The sequence below is a fragment of the Dasypus novemcinctus genome, chromosome 2 (genome assembly GCF_030445035.2).
Source record: "Dasypus novemcinctus isolate mDasNov1 chromosome 2, mDasNov1.1.hap2, whole genome shotgun sequence".
In the NCBI taxonomy this organism is placed as follows: Eukaryota; Metazoa; Chordata; class Mammalia; order Cingulata; family Dasypodidae; genus Dasypus; species Dasypus novemcinctus.
The window spans coordinates 70,492,535-70,518,994 of record NC_080674.1 but is presented as its reverse complement, the minus strand read 5'-3'; the positions used below and the strand labels follow the sequence as shown (position 1 = coordinate 70,518,994).

Below are 26,460 nucleotides of genomic sequence, written 5' to 3'. Positions count from 1 at the left end.
ACACTGCTTTCTAAGGTTTTTATGGTCTTGGCTCTTATATTTAGGTCTTTGATCCATCTTGAGTTGATCTTTGTATAAGGTGTGAGATGGTAATCCTCTTTCATTCTTCTACATATGGCTATCCAGTTCTCCAGACACCATTTGTTGAATAGGCCACTCTCTCCCAGTTGAGAGGGTTTGGTGGCTTTATCGAATATTATGTGGTTGTATATGTGAGGTTCTATATCAGAGCTTTCAATTCGATTCCATTGGTCTATATGTCTCTCCTTATGCCAATACCATGCTGTTTTCACCACCGTAGCTTTATAGTATGTTTTGAAGTCAGGTAGTGTGATTCCTCCAATTTCGTTTTTCTTTTTCAGTATGTCTTTGGCTATTCGGGGTCTCTTTCCTTTCCAAATAAATTTCATAGTTAGTTTTTCTAGTTCCTTAAAGAAGGCTGCATTGATTTTTATTGGGATTGCATTGAATGTGTAGATCAATTTTGGTAGGATAGACATCTTAATAATGTTCAGTCTTCCTATCCATGAACAAGGAATAGTCTTCCATTTATTTAGGTCTTCTTTGATTTCCTTGAACAATCTTGTATAGTTCTCAGTGTATAAGTTCTTTACCTCTTTAGTTAAATTTATTCCTAAGTATTTGATTTTTTTATTTACTATTGTGAATGGTATTTGTTTCTTGATTTCCTCCTGATCTTGCTCATTATTGGTGTACAGAAATGCTACTGATTTTTGCGCATTGATCTTATAACCTGCGACTTTACTAAACTCATTTATGAGTTCTAGAATCTTCGTTGTAGATCTCTCAGGGTTTTCTATGTATAGGATCATGTCATCTGCAAATAATGAAATTTTGACTTCTTCCTTTCCAATTTGAATGCCTTTTATTTCTGGTTCTTGCCTCAGTGCTCGAGCAAGTACTTCTAAGACAATGTTAAATAGGAGCGGCGACAGTGGGCATCCTTGTCTTGTTCCTGAGTTTAGAGGGAAGGAGTCTAGGATTTCTCCATTGTAAACAATATTGGCTTTAGGTTTTTCATATATACTCTTTATCATGTTCAAAAAATTTCCTTGTATTCCAATCATTTGGAGTGTTTTTATCAAGAAAGGGTGCTGTATTTTGTCAAATGCTTTTTCTGCATCAATAGATATAATCATGTGATTTTTTTCCTTCAATCTGTTTATATGGTGTATTACGTTGATTGATTTTCTTATGTTGAACCATCCTTGCATACCTGGGATGAATCCCACTTGGTCGTGGTGTATAATTCGTTTAATGTGCTGTTGAATACGATTAGCAAGTATTTTGTTAAGTATTTTTGCGTCTAGGTTCATTAGAGAAATTGGTCTGTAATTTTCCTTTCTTGTGATGTCTTTGTTTGGCTTTGGTACTAGGGTAATGTTGGCATCATAGAAGGAGTTGGGTAATGTTCTTTCTGTTTCGATGGTTTGGAATAGTTTCAGCAGGATTGGTGTCAGTTCTTTCCGGAATGTTTTATAGAATTCACCTGTGAAGCCATCTGGCCCTGGGCTCTTCTTAGTTGGGAGATTTTTAATAACTGATTCTATCTCTCTGCTTGTGATTGGTTTGTTAAGATCATCAATTTCTTCTTTTGTCAATATGGGCTGTTTATGTGTTTCTAGGAATTTGTCCATTTCCTCTAGATTGTCATTTTTGTTGGAATATAGTTTTTCAAAATATCCTCTTATGATAGTCTTTATTTCTGTGGGGTCAGTGGTGATATCGCCTTTCTCATTTCTTATTTTGTGTATTTGCATCTTCTCTCTTTTTTTCTTTGTTAGTGTTGCTAAAGGTTTGTCAATTTTGTTAATCTTCTCAAAAAACCAGCTCTTGGTCTTGTTTATCTGTTCAAGTGCTTTCTTATTTTCTATTTCATTTAGTTCTGCTCTTATCTTTGTTATTTCCTTCCTTCTTCTTCCTGTTGGGTTACTTTGTTGTTGTTTTTCTAATTCCTTCAAATGTGCAGTTAGTTCTTCAATTTTTGCTCTTTCTTCTTTTTTGATATATGAATTTATGGCTATAAACTTCCCTCTCAGTACTGCTTTTGCTGCATCCCATAAATTTTGGTATGTTGTGTTATCATTATCATTTGTTTCAAGGTAGTCATTGATTTCTTTTGAGATTTCCTCTTTGACCCACTGTTTTTCTAAGAGTGTGTTGTTTAATTTCCAAATCGTGGTGTGAAATCTGGGCTTCTTTCCCTTGCAAATCTCCAGCTTGACTCCACTGTGGTCAGAGATAATGTTTTGTATGATTTCAATCTTTCTGAATTCGTTCAGCCTTTCTTTGTGGCCTAGCATATGATCTATCTTGGAGAATGATCCATGTGCGCTTGAGAAAAATGTATATCCTGCTGTGTTTGGGTGTAGCGATCTATATATGTCTATTAGATCGAGCTCCTCTAATATACTATTCAGATGTTTTGTGTCTTTGGTGATTCTCTTTTGAGATGTTCTGTCCAGAATTGATAGTGGTGTATTAAAATCCCCCACTATAATTGTAGATGTATCTATTCTTTCACTTAGTTTTTCCAGCGTTTGCCTGACGTATTTAGAGGCACCCTTGTTAGGGGCATAGATATTTATGATTGTTCGATCTTCTTGACAGATTTTCCCTTTGACTAAAATGTAGTATCCTTCTTTGTCTCTCACAATTGTTTCACATTTAAAGTCTATTTTGTCTGATATTAATATAGCTACTCCTGCCTTTTTTTGGTTATTGTTAGCTTGTATGATTGTTTTCCAGCCTTTCACTTTCAATCTCCATGCGTCTCTGGGTCTAAGATGTGTCTCTTGTAGACAGCATATGGATGGGTCATATTTCCTTATCCAGTGTCCCAGTCTGAATCTTTTGATAGGTGAGTTTAATCCATTGACATTCAGTGTTATTACTATCAAGGAATTATTTGTGTTAGCCATATTTTGATTGGATTTGTGTTTGTCATATTTTGTTTGTATATTTTTTTTTGTCTTTTTTGTTGTTGTTGTTGGTCTTATACTCTCCTCCAACTTTGCCTTTCCTGTTTTTTCCTTTCTTCCTGCAGAACTCCCTTTAGAATTTCTTGAAGGGGAGGTTTCTTGTTGGTATACTCTTTCAGTTTCTGTTTGTCTGCGAATATTTTGAACTCTCCATCATGTTTGAATGCTAGTTTAGCTGGATAGAGTATTCTTGGTTGGAAATTTTTTTCCTTTAGTACCTTGACTATATCATACCACTGTCTTCTTGCCTCCATGGTTTCAGAAGAGAAATCAGCACTTAATCTAATTGAGCTTCCCTTGTATGTGATGGTTTTCTTTTCTCTTGCTGCTTTTAGGATCTTCTCTTTGTCTTGAGCATTGGATAATTTGACAAGTATATGTCTTGGGGTGGGCCTGTTGGGGTTTATGACTTGTGGAGTGCGCTGTGCTTCTTGGATATGTACATCTGTCTCTTTCAGTAGATTTGGGAAGTTTTCAGTCATTATTTCCTGCAACACTCTTTCTGACCCCTTTCCCTTCTCTTCACCTTCTGGAATGCCTATAATACGTATGTTTGAGCGTTTTGCATTGTCATTCAGGTCCCTAAATCCTAATTGGATTTTTTCTATCTTCTTATTGACCCCTTCTACTATCTGTTTGATTTCTGATGTACTGTCTTCCACATCACTAATTCTCTGCTCTGTCTCTTCTAGTCTGCTGATATTTGCTGCAAGTGTATTTTTGATTTCTTGAACTGTGGTGTTCATTCCCATCATATCTGTTATGTTTTTGCGTATGTCTGCAATTTCCCCTCCAAGTGATGTCTTCATGTTGTTAACCTCTTTCATTACTGCATCAATTTTGTCGGTGATAAATGTTCTGAGATCTTTCATTGCTTGTGCCAAGTTTTGCTCCCCTTCGTGATTATTGGTTTGTTGATTGGATTCAGCCATGTTTTCCTGATTATTGGTTTGGTTCGTAGATTTTTGTTGCTTTCTGGTCATCTCTTTATTTTGACGAATTTAATCAGTTCCTTAGCTTCTTTGTCTGCTCTTGGAGGTTAATTAGTTGTTATTTTTGCACAGGTGTTATATCTTCTCTTTGTCACTTTTATCTTCTTATTCTAGTTACTTGTTGTTGGTTAAGTTCACTTTAGAGGAAAGTATTAGTGTTGGGGAAAGGCAATTGTGTAAGCAAGGGAAAAGTGTAAAGTTGTATTGGTGATGTATGTTAATAAAGCAGGAATATGAGATCTGGAAGGATGGAGGTTAGATTCATGTAGATTGTATAGAGTTATAGCTGTAGGTAGAGTACCTTTTATGAAGTTGATGACTGAATTTGGGAGGAATATGGTATGAACTACACAGCTATTGTTTTCATGAGAGAGGGAAAAAGAAAAGAAAGGTAATAGTTTCAAGAGTGGATAATAGACAGAAAACAGAACAAAGGTATTAGAAATTAAGAGTTAGACACTTTGTGGATCAAAGAACGGGAGGTGGGGGGTGGAATATAGGAGAGACAGTAGATGATAGTGGATATCAAGATGCAGGGGAAGGGGGATAGTGTAGGTAGCCTAAATCAGTTCACACAGAAATGAGGCAGTGGAGGATGGGAAAACCCAGCAAATGTGAGGTGTTCCCTGTAGCACCTATTGTATACTTGAATTAAAGTAAAAATAAGTGGAAGATGAGGGACAAGAGGAAAAGAGAAAACCGAAAAAAAACAAACAAAAAAAAACAAACTAATTATAATAGAGAAAAAAGAAAGGCAAGAAGAAATGAAGAAAGAAAAAGAGGATGGGCAAACGGTGGGGAACGGATAGGGAGAAGAGAGATACAGGTACACACGTGTCACAATTGCAACACTATCTAAAACAACAACTTCCCCCCGCTTTGCCCTAAAACCCCCCCGTCTGTCTGCCCAAATGGGTCTGCAAGCACCTCCCTTCCCACAAACCCCCAATAGGCCGCCCAGGGCCCACGAACTCCCCAGTACTGCAGATGCTCAAAAAAAAAAAAAAAAAAAAAAAAAAAATTTAAGTAAAATTAAAAAACAAACAAACAAACAAACAAACAAACAAACAAAAAAAAAAACAAAAAAAAACAGAAACCCCTCCGCAGGCCCGGCTCCGCCCGCTGCGGAGGCTTGGACCGGCTCTGCCCGGCTCCTCACGCCGCCTTGGCCTGGCCTGGCTCCGCCCAGCTCCGCTCGCTACAGCGGCCCAGCCGGCTCCGGCATCCACCTCCCGCCACCGCGGCCTGGACCGGCCCTGCCCGGCTCCGTACCCGCCGCGGCCTGACCCGGGCCCGCCCGGCTCCAAACGCTACCGCGGCCCGCAGCCGGGGCCTGCACCGGCCCCGCCCGGCTCCAAGCGCTACCGCGGCCCGCAGCCGGGGCCTGCACCGGCCCCGCCCGGCTCCAAGCGCTACCGCGGCCCGCCGCCGGGGCCTGCACCGGCCCCGCCCGGCTCCAAGCGCTACCGCGGCCCGCCGCCGGGGCCTGCACCGGCCCCGCCCGGCTCCAAGCGCTACCGCGGCCCGCCGCCGGGGCCTGCACCGGCCCCGCCCGGCTCCAAGCGCTACCGCGGCCCGCCGCCGGGGCCTGCACCGGCCCCGCCCGGCTCCAAACGCTACCGCGGCCCGGCCCGGCCTGGCTCAGCCCCACCGAGCGGGGCTAGATGCCTCGTCTCCGCCTACCCAAGAAGGGAATCCTCTGCAGGTAGCTGGGATCTCCGTGTATATTTCACAGACGAATCCTCTCTGTTACCTTCCCTCCAAATCGATGTCCAGACACCTCCGGACCAGCAAAAATCCCGAAACAATCCGGTCCCAAAGAGTCTCCAACGCCACCCAGCCGATTCCCTGCAGAAGGCTCTAACAGGGATGTTCACTCAGCCGCCATCTTGCCCCCTCCCCTTTTCTGTAGTATGTTTTAAAGTCAGGTAGCATGATTCCTTGAATTTCATTTTCTTCTTCAATATGTTTTTGACTATTTGGTGCCCCTTGATCTTCCAAATAAATTTCATCATTGGCTTTTCCAGTTTAGTATAGAAAATGCTGTTGTAATTTTTAGGGGGATTGCATTAAATCTTCTGAGATCAGATGAGATCGGGCACATCCAGGATGGTATGGCCATAGATTTAAATCTTTAAATCAATTTGGGTAGGATAGACATCTGATGATATTTAGTCTTTCAGTTCATAAACATAGAATATTCTTCCATTTATTTTGGTCTTCTTTGATTTTCTTTAACACTTGTATAGTTTTCTGTGTACAAGTACTTGCATCCGTCGTTAAGTTTATTCCTAGATAATTATTTTAGTTGCTATTGTAAGTGGATTTTCTTCTTGATTTCCTCCTCAGATTACTCATTGTTAGTGTACAGAAATGCTACTGATTTTTGCATGTTGATCTTATATCCTACCATGTTTCCAAATTAGTTTATCAGTTCTAGGTTTGTTGTAGATTTTTGTATGGGATCATGTCATCTGCAAATAGTGAAAGTCTGCATTTTTCCTTCCCAATTTGGATTCCTCTTATTTCTTTTTCTTGTCTCTGTTCAAGCAAGTACTTCTTATACAATGTTAAGTAAGAGCAGTGACAGTGGGCATCCTTGTCTTGTTCCAGATCTTTGAGGGAAAAGTTTTAGCATATCACCATTGGGTATGATGGTAGCTGTGTTTTTTCCTTATATACCCTTTATCATGTTGAGGAAGTTTCCTTCTATTCCTATTTTTTTTTTTTTTTTCTCATTAAACTTTGTTTTAATGGGTCTCAAAATTCTGTGACAGATTTTTGGTCAAGTTGTTTCCATTTAAAAAGTACTGATTTTAAAAACTAATAACTTAAAACTGCCACACAAAAACAAATGGTCCACAAAACATTCCTTTCCTTCTGAAGGTTTTATGGTGCATTGTTATCATTAACCAGTCTTTTACTATTAAACTTAAATGGCCAATTAAGACAAACAGTTCTGAGACCGTTCTTCCACCACTGATTAAGACTGGGGTGGCAGGTGTTGGGGATAACATTCATTTAGCCTTCTGAGCTTTCTGGGCAGACTTGGTGACCTTGCCAGCTCCAGCAGCCTTCTTGTCTACTGCCTTGATGACACCCACGGCAACCGTCTGTCTCATATCACGAACAGCAAAACCACCCAGAGGAGGATAGTCGGAGAAGCTCTCAACACACATGGGTTTTCCAGGAACCATGTCAACGATGGCAGCATCACCAGACTTCAGGAATTTCGGGCCATCTTCCAGCTTCTTACCAGAACGGCAATCAATCTTCTCCTTCAGCTCAGCAAACTTGCAAGCAATGTGTGCTGTGTGACAATCCAGCCCAGGTGCATAGCCAGCACTGATTTGGCCTGGATGATTCAGGATAATCACCTGAGCAGTGAAGCCAGCTGCTTCCATTGGTGGGTCATTTTTGCTGTCACCAGCCACGTTGCCACGTCGAACATCTTTTACAGAAACGTTCTTGACATTGAAGCCCACGTTGTCCCCAGGAAGAGCTTCACTCAAAGCTTCATGATGCATTTCAACAGATTTTACTTCAGTTGTAATATTAACTGGAGCGAAGGTGACCACCATGCCCGGTTTGAGAACACCAGTCTCCACTCGGCCCACAGGTACAGTACCAATACCACCAATTTTGTAGACATCCTGAAGAGGCAGACGCAAGGGTTTGTCAGTTGGACGAGTAGGTGGCAGGATGCAATCCAGAGCTTCAAGCAGCGTAGTTCCACTGGCATTGCCATCCTTACGGGTGACTTTCCATCCCTTGAACCAAGGCATATTAGCACTTGGCTCCAGCATGTTGTCACCATTCCAACCAGAAATTGGCACAAATGCTACTGTGTCAGGGTTGTAGCCAATTTTCTTAATGTATGTGCTGACTTCCTTAACGATTTCCTCATATCTCTTCTGGCTGTAGGGTGGCTCAGTAGAATCCATTTTGTTAACGCCAACAATTAGTTGTTTCACACCCAGTGTGTAGGCCAGAAGGGCATGCTCACGGGTCTGCCCATTCTTGGAGATGCCAGCTTCAAACTCACCAACACCAGCAGCAACAATCAGGACAGCACAGTCAGCCTGAGATGTGCCTGTAATCATGTTTTTAATGAAGTCTCTGTGTCCTGGGGCATCAATGATGGTCACATAGTATTTGCTGGTCTCAAATTTCCACAGGGAGATATCAATGGTGATACCACGCTCACGTTCAGCTTTCAGTTTATCCAAAACCCAAGCATACTTAAAGGATCCCTTTCCCATCTCAGCAGCCTCCTTCTCAAATTTTTCGATCGTTCTTTTGTCGATTCCTCCACATTTGTAGATCAGGTGGCCAGTAGTAGTGGACTTGCCCGAATCTATGTGCCCAATGATGACAATGTTGATGTGAGTCTTTTCCTTTCCCATTTTAGCCTTAAGATATAGCGTTGGTTTTCACGATACCTGTGTTCTGGCGGCAAACCCGTTGCGAAAAGTATTCCTATATTTCGAAGTGTTTTTTTTTTATCAAGAGAGGATAGCGTATCTTGTCAAATGCTTTTTCTGCATCAACAGAGATGATCATGTGATATTTTTCCTTTCAATCTGTTAAAGTGGTGTACTACATTGATTGATTTTCCTATTTTGAACCATCCTTGCATACCTGGGATAAAACCCACTTGATCATGGTGTATGATTTGTTTGATGTGCTGTTGAATCTGATTGTAAGCATTTTGTCAAGGATATTTGCATCTAATTTCATTAGAGAGAGATTGGTCTGTAGTTTTCTTGTGGCATCTTTATTTGGTATTAGAGTGATGTTGGCATAATAGAGTGAGTTTGATAATGTTCCCTCCAGTTCTATTTTTGGGAAGAGTTTAAGCAGGATTGTTGTTAGTTCTTTCTAGAATGATTGGTAGAATTCACCCATGAAAGCATTTGGCCCTGGGCTTTTCCTGATTGGAAGGTTTTGATGACTAATTCAGTCTTACTACTTGGGATTGGTCTGTTGAGTTCTCCTATGTCTACTTTTATCAATGTAGGTTGCTTGTGTGTTTTTAGAAATTAGTCCATTTCATCTAAGTTATCCGTCTTGTTGGCATACAATTTTTTAAAGTATCCTTTTTGATACACTTTATTTCTGTGGGCTCAGTAGTGATATTCCCTCTCATTTTAAAATTTCATTTCTTTTCATCTTCTGTCTTTTTTTCTTTGTTAGTCTAAATGTTTGTCAATTTTATTAATCTTCTGAAAGACCCAGCTTTTGGTTTTTTAGATTTTTTCTAGTGTTTTTGCTTTATTCTCAATTTCATTTAGTTCTGCTCTAATCTTTGTTATTTCCTTTTTCTGCTGGCTTTGGGATTAGTTTTTTGTTCTTTTTGTAGTTCTCCATGTATAAATTTAGAACTTTGATTTGTAGCACTTTCTTCTTTTTAAAATATTAGCATTTATTGCTATTGCTATAAATTTCCCTCTCTGCTGCCTCCCATAAATTTTGACATGTATTCTTATTTCCGTTCATTTCAAGGTAGTTACTGATTTCTTTTTCAATTTCCTTTTTGACCACTGATTGTTTAAGAGTGTGTTGTTTAACTTCCATATATTTGTGCCTATTCTCATTCTTTGCTGCTTATTAATTTCCAGCTTCCTTCCATTGTGATAAACAAATTACTTTTTATAATTTCAATATTTCTAAATTCATTGAGACTTGTTCTGTGACCTAGCATGTGATCTATACTGGAGAATGATCCATGTGCACTTGAGAAGAGTGTATATACTGTTGTATTTGGGTGTAATGTTCTGTAAATGTCTTTTAGGTCTAGTTCCTCTAATGTATTATTCCAGGTCTATGTTTTTCAAGATATTCTGTCTACTGGTGGTGGTAATGGTATATTAAATTCCCCTGCTATGATTAGAGGCATTATTTCTTCCCTTAATTTTTCCGTTGTTTGCCTCATGCATTTTGCAGCACCCTGATTAAGTGCATAAATATTTGTGATTGTTCCACCTTCTTGAAAGAGTACCACTTTTATTAATATATGGTGTCCTTCTTTGTCTCTTACAATAGTTTTGCATTTTTGTCTGATATTAGTATAGCTATTCCCAACATTTATTGGTTATTGTGTATGTGTAAAATAATTATTGAACCTTTCTCTTGCAACCTACTTGCATCCCTGGGTCCAAGTTTAGTTTCTTATAGAGAGTATATACAGAGGTTGTATTTCCTTATCCATTCTGATATACTGTGTCTTTTGATTGGGGAGTTTAATCCATTAGCATTCAATGTTATTACTATCAAGGAAGTACTTACATTAGCCATTTTTTTCTTTAGGTTTATGTATGTCATATATATATATTTTTAAATTCTCTTTTAATCCTTTTAGTTACTCTTACCAATAATCTTCCTTTCTACAGTTTCCTCCAACCTTACTCTCCCCTGTTTGTTCCTTTCAATGTACAGGTGTTCTATCTTCAATGTCACTAATTCTTTCCTCTGTATGTTCAAATCTGCTGTTGTGTGCTTCTAGCATATTTTAAATTTCTTTCATTGTACCTTTCATCATCATCAGATCTCTTATCTTTTTATGTATGTTCCCCCACTGTCTTCTTAATATCCTTTATCTCTTCCTTCACTTCATTAAGTTGATTCATGATATTTGTCTGGATAGCCTTAATCAATTGTTGCAGTTCTGTGTCTCCTTCTGCTTTTTAGTTTGTACATTAGACTGGGCCATATCATCCTGTTTCTTAGTATGGCTTATAATTTTTTGCAGGTGTCTAGGCATCTGTTTATATTTGTGGGCTTATTCAGTTAGTTAGCTTGTCTTTTCTACTTTAGGGTTTTATTTCATTTTGTTTTGTATTAAGGGTCCTCTTTGACACTTGGTTCCACTCATTCTATATCCTTTTAGTTGCCTGTGTTCTGCCCCAAAATATTAAGACTGTAAAAAAAGAAAAGAAAGAAGAGAATGATAATAATAATAATAAAATGGATGGAAAAGGAACCATAAAAGAGCCAGGAAAAAATAAGTAATAAGAGTGAAAAATCATAAAAAATAAAAAGGAATAATAATAAAAATGGTGGAAGAAAAAAAAAAAGAATTAGGAAAAAATAAAAGACCAGAAAGATAAGAGAAGAAAGAAAATGATGATCAAACAAGAGAAGGTGGAATGAATGAAAAGGAAAGGAAGAGGAGAAAATGAAAAGTGAAAATAAATAAAGAAAATAAGTAAAAAGAAGAAAAAGGGAAAAAAAAAAGAAATAAAGCAAAGAAAGATAAAAGACACAGAAAAAACAGTCCTCCCTCTCAGGTCACTAGCAACTTTCTCAAGCTGCCAGCAATCACCAATCAATCACCCTGTGGCCCACCCTTTGCAGTTACCTGGATACAGAGAAAAAATAAAGAATAAATAATTTTAAAATATTTAAAATAAAACAAACAGAAAAAAAACCTTCCCAAAGTTTCTGGAGAAGCGGAGTTTGCCATTCCTTATTCTGCCATCTTGAATATCCAAAGGCAACGTTTTAATGGAATGATTGAGTGTAGGACTGGGGGATTTTGTTTTCCCTTCCATGAACTAAACTTTTCCTTTCAAAACTGTTTTGAGAATTTATCTTATCTTAGCTTATGAGACTGAGTGTGTTGTTCTGTTAGCAAGAGGACTTGAGGAAAGTCAAGATTTGATGCACCAGGGTTATTGGCATGTGTATCCATCAAACCTAAGAATACCTGGGGAAACAATGAGGTGAGATTAAGTTATTTTGGAGAGCACAGGATGTTCCCCTTATTAAAATGTCTTTAAAAAATGAGGTTCCTTTAGGCTAATTGGTCAAATTTTGGTATTAGCATGTTGTAAGAATTAAATTGGGGACTTTTCAGTCTTTCAGTATTCTCTACAAAAGTTATATCTGTTTCTTGAAAGTTTGAGAGAACTTAGTAGAAAATCTTTTTAGGAATTTAATAATTCAATATGCATATTTAAAAATTTCTCCTATGGATATTAGTTTATTCAGGATTCTACTTTTTCTTGAGCTGAATTTTCCTCAAAGAAGTGTCCACTTCAATAAAATTTTCATATATGTTAGTACTAATTAATTTCTTGTCTCTTAAAACATTCTCCTCTTTCTGTGCTGTTATAGTACCCTTTTCATCTTGATAATTTTGCTTTTTTGGTTTTTTTTTCTCTTTTATTGTTGAATTAAAAAAGGATAGTAACCTTTTGTTTGTCTTGTGCTGAAAATATTTATTTTATTTTGTTTTTGCTAATTTTTAAAGTATGTGTTTGACCAACAAAAATTGAGTAATTTTATTTGGTCAAGTACCTTAATTTTTTCTTCCTTTGTGATTTCTTCCATTGTACCTGTGTTTTGAAAGGCCACTCAAATTCCAATATTAAATATTTATCTATGTGGTTTCTATTTTCTTAAAATTTTATACATTTATAGTCAATTCTATTATCTGGAATTTTCTTTGATCTAAGATAAGTATCTAACTTGGTTTTCTACCTAAAATTGCTAGCTAATTATAACACCATTTTTCACATTTTATACTTTTTTCCCTTTGGTTTGTGTAATTTACCATATACTAAAGTCTCATGTACATAGTATTTCTGATTTAATACAACCTGTATTATTTAAAAACCTTACATTCTGCAAAATTGTGTGCTAAAATAACAAGAATTATGAGAAAAATATAGTTTAGAGGTTAACCACTAAAAACCTAGCCTATTTAATAACAAAATCATTACAATACTGATAAAAACTCTAACATAGTTAAATCGCATTTGGGATTTGTACCAACTATTTTTTTTTTTTCTTGAACTATTTCATAGTAAGTTTCTTTTTTTTTTAATTTATTTTTTTATTGATTTTGTAAAAATATTACATTAAAAAAAATATGAGGTCCCATTCAACCCCACCACTCCCCCCCCCCCCCCCCCAGCAACATTCACTCCCATTATCATGACACATCCATTGCATTTGGTAAGTACATCTCTGGGTATCTCTGCACCTCATGGTCAATGGTCCACATCATGGCCCATACTCTCCCCCATTCCATCCAGTGGGCCCTGGGAGGATTTACAGTGTCTGGTGATTGCCCCTGAAGCACCATCCAGGGCAACTCCAAGTCCCAAAGGCACCTCCACATCTCATCTCTTCCTGCCATTCCCCATACCCATCAGCCACCATGTCCACTTTTCCCACTCCAATGCCACCTTTTTTCTGTGGACCTTGGATTGGTTGTGTCCGTTGCACCTCTATGTCAAGAGGAGGCTCAGATTCCACATGGATACTGGATGCAATCCTCCTGCTTTCAGTTGTAGGCACTCTAGGCTCCATGTTGTGGTGGTTGTCCTTCTTCAACTCCATCTTAGCTGAGTGAGGTGAGTCCAATAAATCCGATTGTAGGAGCTGGAGTCTGTTGAGGCTCAGGGCCTGGCTATCATATTGTCAGTCCAGAGATTCAAATCCCCTAAATATATCTTAAACCCCAACACCAACTATAATTCCAGTAAAAGTAGCATGAAAGTCTTATGAAAAGAGATCCCATCTGAGTCCAGTTTCATCACGCAGAAACACCAGCTCCAAAGAAGAGCCATCTGACATGGCAGTGAACCCCATCTGCCATGACCATAGAACCCGTGGGTCTCTTCAGCCCTCCAAGGAACCAGTACCTGGGGATTGTATCTACTTTATCTGTCTCTTAGACTCTGCTCAGTTGTGTATAAGGGCAATGCACCAACTATTATTAGTTCATTCTTTACATCTGTAATCGTCAGGGCTTTGAGATGCAGTTCTTTGCGAGTATTTGCATACACTAGATACAAATTTTATTAAAATTAAAATCTGATCCAGGGTGTAGTCTTTTTTGTTTTAATCAGCTTGTTTCTTCCTTCCTTCCTTTGTTCCTTCGTTCCTTCCTTCCTTCCTTCGTTCCTTCCTTCGTTCCTTCATTCCTTCCTTCCTTCATTCCTTCCTTCGTTCCTTCCTTCCTTTGTTCCTTCCTTCCTTCCTTCCTTCGTTCCTTCCTTCGTTCATTCGTTCGTTCCTTCCTTCCTTTGTTCCTTCCTTCCTTAACACAAAGAAAATGACTTTGTAGTTTTTGCTGCTTTACTAAAGTCATGCTGTGGAAGACATGGTGGGTCTGGAAACCATTAAGCCAACCTCTAATTGTAATAAAAGAAGGCACTTCTGCAGTTTTCTGTCTTTTTCTTATGTTCTGCATCTATCACTAAAAAAACTGTACTTTTTGTGAGTTGTTTTGTTAGATCAGGTGTGTATTTTACTTTCCTCCCTACCGCAAGAACCACCTTATGAATTTGCCAATTACGTTGTTCTTCTCTTTTTGTTTCATTGATTTCTGCTTTTTAGTTTCGTTTTTACTTACTTCTTAGGTTGGTTCTATCATTTTAAACCTTCTAAATTATTTCATTTAATGCTTAATTCATTTATTTTCAAGTTCTTTTGTTTAATTAGCATTACACTTAAGGCTATGGATTTGTTTTGGAGTACAGTTTTGGCTACAATAATTTTGATATTTAGTACACTTCATTTGTTATTTTTAAAATAATACTTGTGCTTCCCATTTTGACTCCATATTATTTGGGAGCATATTCTTCAATTTAAAAGTGTATAATGATACTTTCAGTGTGAATTTTTTTAGCTAATTTTGAGCTTTATTGCTTTCTGGATTTTATAGAGTTACTCTTTATGACCTAATCTCTGTTCAAATGTTATTAAGTAAAAAATGGACAAAAAATCTGAACAGAAACTTTATTGAATATCTCATGAATAATAACAAAAATATATTCTCTGAATGTTAGTTATCAAATTTTATATGTGTATACATACTGTATAAAATGTATAGCTATTTTGATTATTTTACTCAGATTCTCTGTATGTTTTTTTATTTTGCCAACTTGATCTGTTAAAAACAAATGGAGATATATTGAAGTTTCCCACTATTCTTATGATTTTGCCAACTTCTCCCTGATGAACCAAATACTCTGGTCTCCATAGCATGTGGCTATAAAATAAATCACATTTAAAACTGAATGAATTTCCTCCCCTCTAAGATCAGGGACAAAGCAATATATCTCTTTTCATCACTCCAATTCAACATCATACCAGAAATTTTAGCTGCCAGTACAATAAGGCAAGAAAAATAAATAAAAGGCAAATCATTTGGAAAAGAAGAAATAAAGTTTTCTGTTTACAGATTATATGATTGTCTGTGTAGAAAACCCAAGAATCTACAAAAAAGTTCCTAGTACTCATGAGTAAATCTAGCAATGTCACAGAATGCAAGATCAATTATCAAAAGCCAATTATATTCTATTATTAGTCCTGAACATCTGGAATTTGAAAATAAAAAAGAAAAGCCATTCACAAGAGCAACAAAAAAAAAAAAAAAGGGAGAAGTATTTAGGTACAAATTGAACAAAATATGTGCTGTATCTGTATGTTGAAAACTATAAAACATTAATCATGGAAATAGAAAAATCAAAGAATACCTAAATAAGTATAGAGGAATGTTATGTTCACAGATTGGAACATTTGATAGTAATACACAATTGGAAAATGAGGTGAGAAATCAATATCATTTATGATAGAATAAAAATACTAAATACCTTGTAATAAACCTAATGAAACCTATGCTTATCCACTACGCTGATCTCTATGAAACATTACTGAGAGAAATAAAAGATCTAAGTAAATGATGAAATACACCATATACATGAATTAACAGACTCAATATTAAGATTTCTATTATTCTTAAATTAATGCATAAATTAAAACAATCCCTATCAAAATCCCTGAAGTTTTTTTAAGAAGTAAACAAGCACATTCTAAAATTTATTTGGAAATGCAAGAAATCTAGAATAGCTAAAACAATCTTGAAAAAGAATAAAGTTGGAGGACCTATATCATCTGACTTACTACAAATCCTAAGTAATAAAGGCAGTATAGTATTTACATAAGGATAGACAAGTCAATAGAACAGAATAGAGAGTCCAAAAGTAGACCCACACATATGGTCAAATGCTTTTGACCAAGGTGTCTGGTCAATCCATTAGGGAAAAGAAAATCTTTTATACAAATATTTCTGTAACTACTGGATATCCAATTGGTAAAAAAAACAAAAACAAACTCAAATTCTTCCTCACTTCAGGCATAAAAAGGGAAATTTTTGATGGATCATAGACTTAATTATAAAACCTATAACCATAAGGCTTCTGGAAGAAAACATAGGAACTTTATATATGTAAGTCTTCTTGGACAGGACACAAAAGGAATAAAAGAAGAAATTGATAAATTGGATTTCATTGAAATTAAAAATTTCTGTTCATCAAAAGACATCATTAAGAAAATAAATAGAAAAGTCACAGACTGAGAAAAAAATATTTGTAGCAAATATGTGTGACAAAAGTCTTATGTCCATATCAAAAATATCCTACAAATCAAAAATAAAAAGACATACAATGCAATAAAGAATTGGCAAAAAAAGTTGAACACTTTCCAAGAAATAGGAATTGCCAATAAGCACATGAAGATGCATGCGACATCATTAATCACGAGGTAAATGTAAATTAATACTAGATAAGATACCATTTCAACCCTCCTAGAATGTCTAAATTAAGAAAAAATTCTGAAAAGACTAAATGTTAATGAGGATGGAGCTACTGGAAAGTTTACACATTGCTGAAGGGAGTAGAGAATGATCAAGCACTTTGGAGAACTGTTTGGTAGTTTCTGATTAAGTTGAACAAATATGACTCAGCAAATCCACTCTCAAATATTAACCCCAGAGAAAAGAAAACATTAATCTACAAAAAGACTTGTAAAAGAATATTAATAGTGACTTAATTCATAAGAGCCCACACTAGAAACAACCCAAAATTCATCAACAGAATGAATAAACAAATTGTGATATATTTTCATACCTTAGAATACTACTCAGCTATAAAAAGAATGAACTGGGAAGTGGATGTGACTCAAGGAATTGAGCTCCCGTCTACCATATGAGAGGTCCAGGGTTTGATTTCTGGATCTCCTGGTGAAGGCAAGCTGGCCTGCACAGCGAGCTGGCTCAAGCAGAGAGCTGGCCCGTGCAGAGTGCTGGCTCATGCAGTGAGCTGGCCTGAGTGGAGTGCTGGCCCACTCAGGAGTGCTGGCCCGCTTGGAGGGCTGGCCTGAGCAGAAAGCTGGCACAGCAAGATGATGCAACAAAAAGAGACATAGAGAAGAGACAATAAGAGATGCAGCAGAACAGGGAGGTGAGGTGGCATAAGAGATTGAGCACCTCTCTCTCACTCCAGAAGTTTCCAGGGTCAGTGCCCAGTGCTGCCTAAAGAGAAGACAAGCAGACAGAGAAGAACGCACAGCATATGGACACAGAGAGCAGACAACAGGGGGGCGGGGGAGATAAATAAATAAATCATAAAAAAGTAGAATGAACTGATACCATACAGCAACATGGATGAATCTTAAAATATTGTAAATGAAATAAGTCATACACAACAGGTTGCTTACTGTATGAGTCCATTCATATTAAGTGCAAGTAAAGGCAAACTAACCCACAGAAAGTGATTGCTGTGGGGTGAGTTGAAAAGGCACAATGGAATTTTCTCTACAGGTTGAAATGTTCTATGTCTTATTTGGGTGGTGGTTACTTGGGTGAATACAATTATCCAAACTCATTAAAATGAATACTTATGATCTTTGGATGCTATTGTTTGTTGATTATACCACAATTAAAAAAATATATATATATGTATTTCTGCAGCCAACGCTCAGGAATTCTCATTCAGCTGGTTTTGGTTCAGGAGATATTGATGAGACTCTAAGCTTGAGAATTACTAGTCAAGAGAATCATAGAATTAGAAACAATTATTGCTTTACCATGCCTTAGTGTTCATTTAGAAAAGTCACTTAACTCATATTAGGCATAAGTAACTGAAGAGAGTCTAAACTATTTATTCCAGGATGGTAAAGCAGATGCCATCAGAACACGGGATTTTCTTTTCTTTTCTTCTTTTTCCAGTTCATTCTTTTTTTAAAAAATATACTTTTTAATTTTTAAAAGATACTTAGCTTACATAATGTTACATAAAAAATAAAATATATATGAGATTCCCATATGCCCCGCTCCCTACCCCTCCCACTTTTCCCCAAGTTAACAACATCCTTCATTAGTGCGGTACATTTGTTATAATTAATGAACACATTTTGCAGCATTGCCACTAACTGTGGATTATAGTTTACATTGTAGTTTACACTCTTTCCCACACAATTTTGTAAGTTATGGCAAGTTATATAATGGACTATATCTGTCAGGACAATTCCCAAGTCCCAAAAATGCCCACATATTACACCTGTTTTTCCTTCTCCCTCCCCTCAGAACCTCCAGTGGCCACTGTCTCCACATCAATGACATTAGTTCTTCCATTGCTAGAATCACAATAAGTCTATAGTAGAATAACAGTAAGTCTCCTCTAGTCCATCATTCATTCCTCAATCCTGATGATTCTAGGGGCTTAATTAAGAGGGGGCTTAGATCCCATCGGGCAAATGGATGGTACTATCTTGCTTGCAGTTGCAGACTCTCTTTGTTCCTTAGGATGATTGTTGTCCATCATCATCTCCTTGTTAGTTGTCCTGGGTGAGTCCAATGAACTGGAGAGTAGGTGTTGCAGCTCTGTTGATATTCAGGGCCCAGCTGGCACATGGACAGCCCAAAGATTTAAGTCTCTTGTACATACACCTATCAACTCTAGTACTAACTATGGGTTCAAATAGAAGTGGCAGAAGAGCCTGAGAACACAAGCTTTTCTGACTCCTGTGTTCTTTTCTTCACTTATTGCTTTGGAGATTGGATAATGAGTAATGAAAACTAATGAAGTCAGATGTGTCCTACTTATTACTTCACTTAGTGATAAATAAATATTGTGCACTAATCATGTGTTAGACATTAAGATATAGCTGTTGGGAACAGAAATTAATGGGCATTCCTTGACTTCAAGGCTCTTTCTGTTTTAAAGGGGGGCGCAGACAAGCAAATAAGCATTGCTATTGTAGTGGAGCACTATGGAGACACATGCCCTCAAAGGAATTAAAAAAAACGTTCTGGTTTGAGTTTCTGCTGAAGGAGGCTTTGAGACATGCATATGGGTGAAAGGAGATTTTTTTGGAAAAAATTCCAGGAAACATGTTGAGCAAGTGGGAAAGTGAGAATGGGAAAGGAGAGAAGCCAATATCAGGTGAGTTAATGAGCAGGTATCTGCTGTAGGCAAATTAGACTTGGTTCCATTGCAGACCCTATGAGGGCATTTATAGGATATATCTCAGAACTTTCTTACTGAGGGGTGAAAAAGCTTGGGTATTATCCAATTCCTCAACTTTACTGGTTGAGAGTCATCCCTAGGATGATAATTCCCTGTCAAGTGGATGAAGCCCTGGCCAGAACATGCCTTTAGGCAAAGCAACACAGGAAAGCATTGATGTGTGGGGACAATCTATAAAAGAATAAGAGATATGGCGAGGCAGGGGGTGGGGTGGGACTGACAAGGTCTGCTAGAATTCCCAATGGACCTGAAGTGTAAGTAAGACTCAGCTGGCAGAGAAATGGAAGCAAAAGAGGTAGGGAGAATTTTATAGACAAAAGGGACAGAATGTACAAAGTTTCAGAGATAAAAAGAGAGTCTAATAAATTCAGTGACATGCTAAAGCTTCAAGTGTTAAAGGGCATGTGTGTAAGGAGGATGCCAGTAGGAGAATGACTAGAAAGAGGTTAGAGAATGAGCAAGGGCTGAAATATAAGGGCTTTATATTCCATGTTAGAGATTTTCAACTTAATCCTGATGGTAAAAGGAAACCTTTGGAGGGTTTTAAATAGGGGAGTAACATGATCAGATTTGCATATTAAAAAAGATTTTTCTTGATTCAGTGTGGAAAAAAAGCGGTGAGATTAGAATCATGAAAACTAGTTGGGAGGATGTTGCAGTAATCCAACCTCCTATGATGGTGGTGAACTAAAGTAGTGCTATGTAGAATAGAGAGACAAGCTTGGGGGATGAAATTAATAGGACTTGGCAGGAAATAGGGAGGTAGGAGGTATTAGAAGTAGAGTATGAATAGGGGGGTGGTGAGGAAGAGAGGAAAATAAGGAATTTGACTTACAGGCTCCTGACTTGGGTATTTATTAATCACTAAGATGGGAATACAGTGGAAGGATTAATGTAGGGTTTTGGGCACTTTAAATGTAAGCTGTCAGTAGGAGATACAAGTGAAGCTATCTAACAAGCAATCAGTTAGACTTCTGACTTCTGAACAGTCTTGAGTTCAGAAGAGGGAGGTGACCTGTGGGTTTAGATTTAGGGGTGATCAGGATAAAGAGAATAATTGAAGCCATAAGGTTAAGAGAGGTGACCCAGGAAGAATATATAGCATGAGTTTTATGGGAGGAAGAGGAAGAAACCTGTAGAAATGTGAATCCTATTAGGGCTGCTATTTAAAGTGTGTATTGCTTTTTCATCTGGCTGTGAATGGACCTCCTGTCTCTTAACTTTCAGAAAATGGCACAAAGAAAGCAGGTAAGGAGCTCAAGCAACACACACTTGTGTGCCTGAGGCTAGGTTTTCCTGATTAAAGCTCTCCTTGAGTTTGTAGTGTTGCATCTGTGGCTTTCCTTGGCATAACCTTTATTTTGCGAGAACATTTTTGCAAGGGCTGATCTTTTCTTCTCATTTTTCCTCTGGTTCTGCCTTATGCTATGATATTTACTTTGGCCACTTGCCTTTCTTTTCCAGTTGGGACTAGTTATATCCCCATAGTCATTTTTCTCCCTCCTTTTCAGAGAAAAAATTAAAAATGCTGGGTTTGAGACAGAGGGTGTGCCAAAGATGTCTATCTTTTGCTGATGTGAGATAGAAGGCACACTTGTGACAAACCTGCCCATTCCCAAATCTAAATTCGCATTGGCTGTCTCAGCTGTGTGGAAGTAAGGGGGTGGTTTCCCCCTTTGTGGGAGCAGAATCAGCTTTAGTAATACCATTTGTGCACTTCTCTTTGATAAGTGAAATTCATTTACCGTCATGAACTGCAAATTGTGAATTATTAATAACCTCCCTAGGGTATTCCACTTCCCTAATCCAGTTCTGCCCTCTGGGAATTGGTTTTGATTCTTAACATTTAGGAAAGACTTTTGTGGTCACTGAGCCCATTCTTTATTTGTACCTCATGCATCCATCTCCTTCCCAGAGCATCCTAAGCAGCCCATTCAATTTGTGGTGGGTCCTATTTATTGGAAATCCTTCCTTTAAGGAGTCTATTTCCCTCTTCACTGCCCATGCTTTTGTTTTGCAACAAATTAGTCCTGCAGAATAATTCCAATGCCTATTCCAAAAGACATATTTTCAAACATTTCAACTTCCCTCTTGTGGTAGCATCCTACTTTCCCTCTCTTTTCCTTCCTAAAATTCTCCTACTCTTTTCTAGGAGAATTACATGTGCCTTATACAACTGAGTCACAGTCTTGTGGGAGTTAAACCAAATCTAAGTCTATTTATAACCATACTTTTGAAGATACTTGAAACTATAACTATTTGGGGCACCACATTTCTATGAATATACCCTGAGGTCCAATTTTGCTTTTGGCAGTCAAGTCACTCTTACCGTATATTTTGTTTACTATCAAATAAAACTTATTATTTTCATGAGATCTACCATCTTCCTTATCCTACAATTATGTGGAAGACCTTATAATTTCCCACGTAAATGGGATCTTGATAGGCCTAGGCCACTGTTCCAACTTGCTTATCTCTTTTTGGATCTTGATTCTGTCAAGCAGACTATCAGCAATTACCTTCAGAATCTTGTCATGGGCACATTTGAGTACTATGTTCTCCTTCAAATCATTGATTAAAATAAAAGTTGTTTAGGCAAAAGTCAATGAAGGAAAACAGCAGCAAACTGCCAGATACCTTTGTCTACTTTGATATTACTCTATTAGTCAACCCCCTTTGGTTAATAAACAACTTAAAGTTTAATTATGTTGTGCTGGAAGAACAAACAGTCCCCAAAACTTAGCAGCTTCCAACAGCAAGGGGTTATTTCTCAGCACAATTTATGCTGACTGTGGTTCTGCTGTGGCTCTGCTCCATCTTTCTTCATTGCAGAACTAGGAAGAAGGACAATTCCTGTTGGGGTTATACTTTTCTCTTATCAAAGGGAGGAAAAGAGATATAACTAATCACATACAATGGTTCTTAAAGCTTCAGCTTGAATGTAGCTTGTGTCACATCCACTCACATACTATTAGCCAAAGCAAGTCACATGGCCAAGCCCAACATCAATAGGACAAAGATGCATACTCCTTCTACAGGAATGCTCTAGAAGTAATGTGGCAACAGGTGTGAGTGAATAATTAGAAATAATCAAACAATCATTTTGTAGAAATATTTAACATTTGTGTATCAATTCCAAAAGGCATCCAACATCTATGTTAATCCCAACACTAACCTTGTAAGCAAGGATTGTTATCTCTATTTATGAAATGAGGTCCTGAGAGATTAAGTGTATTGTTGAATGTAATATTGCTAATAAATGGTAAATTAGTACTTAATCACAGATATTCTGAATCCCACAATGTTCTTTCCAATGATGCTGCTGCTGCTGCTGCTGCTGACAATAAGTACCTTTATTGAGTGCACTTTACCTGGAAATACTAGTGCTTTGCCACTTCATTGGGCAGGACAGTTAGCTTTAGCAATCTCAACAGATAAACCTCAAAATTGCAATGGCTTAACACAGTACACGTTTATTTTTCATACACCTCTTATTCCAATGTGGGCTGGGTGGTTCTCCAGGGTAGCTCTTTCCTATAAGTAAAGACTCAGAAATCCATGCTACTTCCATTTTGTAACTAGATCATCTGGAACATGTGGCCTCCAAAGCTGTCATTGCATGGTGAGAGAGACAGAGGATCCCACTGGATGTTTTAGAGGCCAAGATCAAAAGTGTCTTACATCACTTCCACTTGCATCCCATTGGCCTGTATTAGTCACATGACCTCACTTACATGTGGAAGGGCTGATAAATGAAGCAGAGCGTTAGTTATTTGGTGAGTACTAAAAATCTCTGTCATAATTAGAATCATTACCATCCCAATTTTTATAGAAGAGAAAACTGAGGTGAAATAAGTTTAAGTACTTTTCCTTGGACACAGAGTTAGTAGTAAAATAGGTGGGATTTGAACATAGACAGTCAGACTACAGAACTATGCTGTTATCATCTGCACTAGAGTACTTCTCACATTTTATCATGATTTGCTAGGTTTTAAATATATTTACTATGTTGGCATCCAGACCACATTTATTCTTTTGTCAAAAACAGCTTAAAAAGTTTTGTAATTGTTCTACTGAAATCCCAATAAACTGGAGATACCATGATCATAATCCTATTAAAAACATGCAATAAATTTAGTATAGTGGAATTAATTATCAGTGATTACTGATTTTTTCTTTTCCTGAGATATTAGTATGTTTAGACTCAAAGAGGCCACAAGGACAGGGACAACGGACATCTTAGAGGAAACTGGAGGAACTGATATCCCATCCCCAATCCTGCACCCCTCTCTACCACTTCTCTCACATCTTGGCCATAAAAGACCAAGGTATCATAGAACAATCTCCTAAAGGAATGAGATCAAGTCTTTCTATTAGACTAGAAAGAAGGCTTAGATTCAGAAATTAAGTTGTTACAGAAAATAACGTATTTCTTGTGCTCTTAAGTCTGAAATGAATAGACACTGTATTTTTAAAAACTGAGACTATTGTCCAAGTGGTCATCAACCCACAATTCTCTCTTGTGGATTCTTTCTTTACCCCACTTGAATATGGAACTGGCCATCTGTAATACCTTTGTGGTCCTCTGTAGTCCTTCAATGATTACTGACCATTATTCAGCCATTTCATCTGCAGATTTTCTCAAAAGAAGTATGTGATTTGTCAGAGTAAGGGAAACTGATTCTGAATAGCTGGGTAATATCTCACGATCTTTTCATTAATCTTGGGCTTTAGTTCCTTCTTAGTAAAATTCATGCCACCAATACCAGAAGATCATTCTTGACAAAGAAGCTGGAAGCCAAAGAGGAGCTGATGAGTTATGGTTTCTGTCCTCCATCAGTGAAGCAAGAAACCCAGCTTTGGCCTAAAGAGTAGTCATCCTAGAGGTTAGACATGAGCCTGCATGCTCAGAGTATTGAGGAACCAGTTTGGAGCCTTCTTTCCTTGAAGCTCCTAGGAACCTCTAGGATTAGAATTAGAAGAAAGCACAGAGGAAAACGAGAGTGAAGGCCAAGAAGTCATTCCAAGGAAAGTGGGCTGGTTATCAAAAGGAGGGATGATTCTGAGCATAGTCCAGCATATGTCACTACAATTGACCCCTGGCCTAAATCGTATGAAATCACTCTGGCACCCAGGAACAAAGTGGCTATTACAAAAACCAAGTAAAAGCTGACAGGGCTGTAGAAGTTTGCTATTATTTATGAATTCCGAAAAGAAGAATTATGTTTGTAAACTGGTTTGTTCCTCTGGGTGTGATACCCTTTTGTACTAGATGACTTTGATTAAATCATGTTAAGATTAGGGCTTTGATTCAACCATGTCAGTAAGGTGTGACTCAGGGTTGAGTACCACCCCCTTAGTGGGCTATATAAGTGGACCCTCACTCAAGAAGACACCCAGAAGAAGATATACACAGGAAGAGAGAGAGAACTCCATAGATACAGCAGAGGAGAGAATTTGATCCTGTGGTCCCCAGAAAGAAAGATAAACCATTCACCTGATAGTTTGCAGCATGGAGAAAGCCCAGAAAGAAACAAGCTATATACCAGCCTGGAGTTGAGAGAAAGGAAGGCTGAACCCTGTACTTTACATTGCAGATAATTTGAAAGTAGAAGAAAGCATCAAGAAGAAAATAAAAATTAATGAAACTCCATGGTCCAGAAAGCATCAGTATTAACACTGTGTTGATATATTCCCAGTCCTCTTTCAATGAATATACATTAAAACATTATGTCTGGTTATTTGTGTATGTATGTAAATATATGGCTGTATTTACAAAATTGGGACCATGTGATGTGTAACATTTTGTAAACTTTTTTCACCTATCAATATGTCATGATTGTTTTTCCATGTCATTTACTCTTCCAAAACATTATTATTAATGATTAAAAATTATTTTAAAGGTTTTAATATATGCTGCTAATTTGCTTTTAAAAAAAAGAGATGATACTGGACACTCCCACCAGTAGCATTTAAGAGTGTTTTTGTTTCCCTGCATCTTCATCAACACCATAATTTTTAAAACTTCTGTCAGTTTTCTGGGTAAAAAATGGTGCATTGTTATAATTTGCATTTCTTTGATTACTAATAAGACTGAACATTTTTTTCTTTCATCAATTTTTGTTTGTGCCTTGACATGCACTTTTAATGACTTCTTGGAATTTATTTTTTCAGAAGTTTCTGAATATTCTTGCTCCCTCTTTTCTGTAAAGAGACTCAGAAAATGTGACCATGATGTTATCTTAGCTGAGGATTTGGAAATCTACTTTTGTAAAGCCTAGTACACATATCTGTCTAAGGCCAGCCATTACCTCCCTGATAATTACACATTTACATGACTTTGTCATATCCCTTGAGTTTTGTTTTGCTTCTAATTGCTGACTGACCACGTCCAGAGTGGCTTACCCTCACTCTGTCAATATTGTTATTAGCATGGGTTGACATCTTTGCCTCAGTGGTGCAGAGGACTTAATAGAGGAGAGGAAAGGACAAGCCTTGAACGGGGTTAGATGAGGGGCAATGGGCTACATTGGTACAGGGTACAGGAAAGGGCATCATTTGTGGCTCTTTGGGTGTGTGTGGGTCTTGCAAAGAGACCTAAGATTGCACTGTGGGAAGCAAGGCTGGAGCAGGCCTCTGTGTTGAACTTGGTGTCATGTTCCAGGGAAATCTGATCATAGACCAGCATCATATACCAGAGGGCTGGGCAGAAATAAATTTTGGAGTCTAGATTGTGATGAAAAGTTAGTCAAGGAAGCATGGTGGACAAGGGACAGGATACAGATACTGGGATTGTTAGAAACAGAGAGTATTTGGCATGGCATCGCGGGCATCCTGGTGAGCCAAAGCTGAGCCTTGGGAGGGTCTATTTCCCAAAGCAGCCAGGCACAATTAGAAAGAAAAAACCTTTCCATCTGTAGCAGTTTGACATAGTTATGAATTCCAAAAATAGATATTGGATTTTGTTTGTAAACTGGTCTGAACCTGGGCATGATTAAGTTTTGATTAGGGCTTTGATTGGGCCACGTCATTAGGAACTCACAGATAAAAGGCATGGCAAAGGACAGAATTGAGGGTTTTTGAATGTTGGAGTTTTGATGTTGCAGTTTGATGCTGAAGCCTTAAGTTGGAGCCCTGGTAAGT

General features: G+C 37.7%; 1 pseudogene; it reads right to left on the bottom strand.

The window, feature by feature from the left end:
- Positions 1–6,732: 6,732 nt before the first annotated feature.
- Positions 6,733–8,457, bottom strand: LOC101436063 (elongation factor 1-alpha 1 pseudogene; annotated as a pseudogene).
- Positions 8,458–26,460: the final 18,003 nt, after the last annotated feature.